The sequence below is a fragment of the Wolffia australiana genome, chromosome 13, assembly GCF_029677425.1.
Source record: "Wolffia australiana isolate 7733 chromosome 13, ASM2967742v1".
NCBI classification, from domain to species: Eukaryota; Viridiplantae; Streptophyta; class Magnoliopsida; order Alismatales; family Araceae; genus Wolffia; species Wolffia australiana.
Genome location: NC_135847.1, coordinates 10167579 through 10172364, shown reverse-complemented (window position 1 = coordinate 10172364; position 4786 = coordinate 10167579). Strand labels below are relative to the sequence as shown.

The following is a 4786-nucleotide window of genomic DNA, read 5'->3' as shown; positions in this document are numbered from 1 at the left end:
TCAAAATGCAATGCTAATTTCATTCAAAGCAACTTCTAGGGCATGTACATTTCGCCCATGCCTTGACGTTTTAGAATCATTCAAGAAGAAGTTTAAAATACAAATCACAAACTTACAACTTTGAATGCAGGATCAAGATCTGTCGACTTCCAAAGCAACTGTTGTGTCCTTCCTGGCCAAATCATTTGGGAGAGCTTCAAAAAGTAAATTTTACCCTTTCCAGACCTCTATTTAAAAATCCAACCTCCTGGATTGTAGAGGGAGAAAAGACAAACATGCCCTCAAAATTTCAGCCCAATTGGACGTCTAGATCTCAAAATATCATTGATTTATTGAGGATTAATCCTAGCCGTTGGATTAATTTATCTCTCCTCCAAGAAGCTTGGAAATGGCGCTTTCTGATTCGTTGCCATAATTTTCCTCGTTTTCCCCCTTCTCAGATCGTGTTCTGACACGTAGTTGTCTGCGTTTGTGGGGCGCAATCATTGGAGGATTATGTCCTATTTAAATGGCCCAAAAAATGCCACGTCACCCTTCGTTTTTTTTCTGTAAAATAAGCAGAAAATGACAAAATGAGCCGCAATATTTGACACATGCATGATCAATTTTTCCGCGTGCATTTAATGCACACGGCGAATCGACGCCACATGCACCTTGAGTCACGTGTGTCGGTTAGCGCGTGCATTAAATGCACGTGGCTACCGATTCACGTACAAAGAATCATCATATAAAGCACGCGTGTGGTTAAATGCACGAGGCTAACCAACGCGGTATTTATTAGAAAACATGAAAACATACCTTTCTCGCCGACCACGCCAACTTTTTGTCTTTTACACGTAATAATTTTCTCATTATGCACTTCTTATTAATATATATATATAACGCATCCACGTATTTGCCCGAATTTGGGGCAAATGACGTGGATGCTTCTTGATATATATATATATATATATATATATATATATATATATATATATATATATATATAATATTTATAAAAATGCCAAATAAATAGCATATGTATTATTTAAATAAGAAAAAAATCATTTCTTCGCTATAGAATGGTCAGAAAATTATATAAAAATATGGGAAAGATTCTAACAAAATTGGAAATCCCTTACCAACCTTTAGCAAAGCATTTAAGGCCCTGTAAAAAATATTTCTTCAATGAAATGAGGTTAAATATCTTATAAAAAATGATAAAAATTAGAAATAATATTAAAATCAAAGTGTAAGTCATTTATCTTCATTTAAATATGATAACATGCAAATATGGTCACTAAAACACATAAATATAGTGTAAAATTCATCAATTATTTATGTTAATTTGCAAGTTATCATACTTCCCTCTAGAGAGGCAAATTGAAAAAAAGTGAAGTTTTGAAGGTCCACGAATTGTTCGTTGGTGTCTCTAGTTCTTAGAGAGGTTCAAAAGAGAGGCGGGGAGGTTGATCTGCACTAGGGATTGTCCAATTGATGTTCATCCGATATCCTGTATCGGACAACCGATATCCAATATCCCCGAAAAAAAACAAGACGGTGTCTGATATCGGATATCAGATATCAGATGATATCCGTCCTTTGCGGTGTAGACAGATATCAAAGATGGATATTGGATGAGTAAGGACGAGACATATATCGGATATCAGATATCTGATTTCAATATTTGGATATCGAAACCGGTATCCAAATATTGACATCTGATATCCGGATATTTTTTTCCGAACCCCAGTAATCCCATATGGAGGAATTCTAACCTTTTGAAAAGTACATATGTTGTCCAGCCATTTTTCACATAAGCCTTGTTTTAAGTTGCAGTCAAATGGATGCGGCCCCTAAAATTATTGGAGAAATGCCCCACTGCTTATGTATTCTCCAAGTTTCACCATAAAAACTACAGGAAAATCAAAATTAATCCATTAAGCCGGTGTACATAATTTATTTGGATTTTTACTTTTGCAACGTGTAACAGAGAGTTGTTTTTTAGGGGAACATTTGTAAGGAATAGTGAAACAATTTTTCTTGAATTTAGAAATTAATCTAAAATCCTATTTTTATTATAAGTGTACCATGTTTATAGTGAAGATGGCATCTTATCCACAAATAAATTTCCAAAAAAATCAAGAAATTTTTAGAAAAATCTTGAAAATTCGGTATTTCATCCCCACAATATATTGACCTGAATTTAATTTTGAGAACTGCAATTACATTTTAATTACAGAAAGTCTTGCCCCCCCAATACATTCCATAAAAGTCATACATTGACAAAACAAATTAAATAAAACCCGAAATCACTTGGAATAACGATTTACATAAAAATATTTGATGACACACCATTTTAAGCTCTTTAAATAGTTGAAAATGTGCTAATTAGTGGAATGAAACACATTATGATATAGAGATTGAGTATCTCATATCTTAATTTAAACTGAAACTAAGATGTAATTGTAGAGGTTTCAAGACTGTTATTCACTAGTTGTGAAATTCATAAAAATTATTGAATTCCATAAAAGTCATACATTAGCAAAACAAATTAAATGAAACCCGAATTCACTTGGAATAATGATTAACATATAAATATATGATGCAGACCATACTTTAAGCTCCTTTAATGGATGGAAATGTGCTTATTAGTTGAGTCAAACACAATATATTGAGTATCTCATATCTTAAATTAAACTGAAACTAAGATACATTTATAGAGGTTACAAGACTGTTTTTCACTAGCTGAAATATTCATAAAAATATTCAATTCCATAAAAGTCATACATTAACAGAACAAATTAAATAAAACCCGAAATCACTTGAAAGAATGATTTACGTATAAATATTTGATGATGCACAAACTTTAAGCTATGTGAAGTTTGTGTTATATTATGCACACTATGTATGTTTCTAAATTTTAGAAATTTTCTATTCTTTCAGTACATGTAATGGTATGAAGTTTAACACAATAATTTTGCAACAAAAGAAGCTTCTTCTGTAATCGTTCACCTCAAAATACACCCTTCATCGTAGAATTTATTTTCCTCATGCCTCCATCAACGGTTTGTACTTACCTGGTCATCACCTACTTAGTGAAAGACAACAATAAAACACGATGCTTGTTAAAAATATGCATTATATGAGCAGCGATGTAAGGGATGTGTATCTCAACATGATAAAACATGAGAAGAGAAGAATGAAAGGAAAAAGAAGATGAGAAGAGGAAAAAGATGAGAAGAGAAGAGGAACAAAGAGGAGTGGAGAATAAGAAAAAGAAAGAAGAGAAGAGAAGAAGAAAGAGGAGGAGCGAAGAAGAAAAAGACGAAGTATGGCATCAAGTAGGTATGTAAAATCAATTAACAGAAATCATGCATGGAGGCATCAGAGAAATTACTTTGTTGCCGTTGGAAAAAGAAGTGTCCCACGCTTGTCGACTTTTCCCATGCGGATTGACACGAGGAAGAAAAATTCACCCTGTGACACCTTGACGGCGTTCCAATCTCCGCAGCGTCAAAATCCTCCAAATAAACGCAAAAAGAAAAACAATGAGAACTGCACAAGAACTCCATAATGAAACGGAATTCAATATGGCAAGGTAGTTGAAGCCGCGAAATGACATGAACCAACTGAGACATAAGCCTATCCTCTGTCATGCCACAAGAGACATTTTACTAGAAACGAGAATTAGAGGAAGAATAAGAATAGGAAGAGGAAGAAGAATTGGAAGAAGAAGAAGAAGAAGAGAGAATTTGAGGGAGAGGAAGGGGAAGAGGGGGAAGAGGGGGAGAAGATGAAGAGGGGGAAGAAGGGAAAGAGGGGGAAGAGGGGGAAGAAGACGAAGAAGAAGAATAAGAATAAGAATAAGAAGAAGCAGAAGAGAGAATTAGTTGAAGAAGAAGAAGGAGAAGAGAGCATTAGAGGAAGAAGATGAATAGGAGGATGAAGACTAATTAGAATAATAATAATAATAAGAGAAAATTAGAGGAAGAATTGGAAAAAGAAGAAGAAGAGAAAATTTGAGGAAGAAGAAGGGGAAGAGGGGGAAAGGGGAAAAAGATGAAGCGCGGGAAGAAGGGGGAAAAAAGAAGAATCGCAAAAAAAGATGAAGAAGAGAGAATTGGAGGAAGAAGAAGAAGAATAAGAAGAACAAGAAGAGAGAATTAGAGGAAGAAGAAGAAGAATAAGAAGGAAGGAGAATTGGAAAAGAAGAAGAAAGAGAGCGTTTGAGAAAGAAGAAGAAGAATAGGAAGAGGAAGGAGAATCGGAAAAAGAAGAAGAAAGAGAGAATTTGAGGAAGAAGAAGGGGAACAAGGGGAAGAGGGGTGATAAGCTCAAAAATTGTGTTTAATGTCGTTATTTAAGGGTTTTTGAACTTACTCAATAAAACCTATTTATCCCTTAGTGCTCAAGTAAGGGGTTGAACCTAGGGAGGCAATAGTAAATTTAAATTTTTATTGACCTAGGGTTTAAAACTCTAAACTCAACTGATATAATTTTTTTTTACTCAAGTAATATAAGAAGCTTGTACTTGTAACTATCCTTCTATTCTTTAAATTCAAGTCATCAAGGTCAACAGAGACTCAAGATGACTTTCCCCTTTAATATTCTTACCAATGAATGACAGTCACATTAATGATTACTTAGCAAATATTGATAGTATTTGCTCAGTAATTCCCTAATCTTGGATCAATTATGTGCCAAATAGACCCTAGATGTTCGTACTCCAATTGTTACTTCTCACTGTGTTTTGGTAAGGAAGTTTAGACTAGAATTCTATCATTGATATTAATACCCTATTTGA

The 4786-nt window shown here is 34.1% G+C and overlaps 1 long non-coding RNA gene across 2 annotated transcripts; it reads right to left on the bottom strand.

Annotated features, from left to right (window-relative positions):
• Nucleotides 1-4321, bottom strand: LOC144711104 (uncharacterized). Of its 2 annotated transcripts, XR_013583465.1 has the most exons (5): nt 3380-4321; nt 2995-3070; nt 1758-1894; nt 1126-1147; nt 1-546 (listed from the first exon to the last, which is right to left on the bottom strand). It is a non-coding gene; the product is annotated as an uncharacterized LOC144711104 (long non-coding RNA). The 2 variants fall into 2 exon arrangements; XR_013583464.1 differs by having other exon boundaries at nt 1126-1894.
• Between the last annotated feature and the right edge of the window lie 465 nt (nt 4322-4786).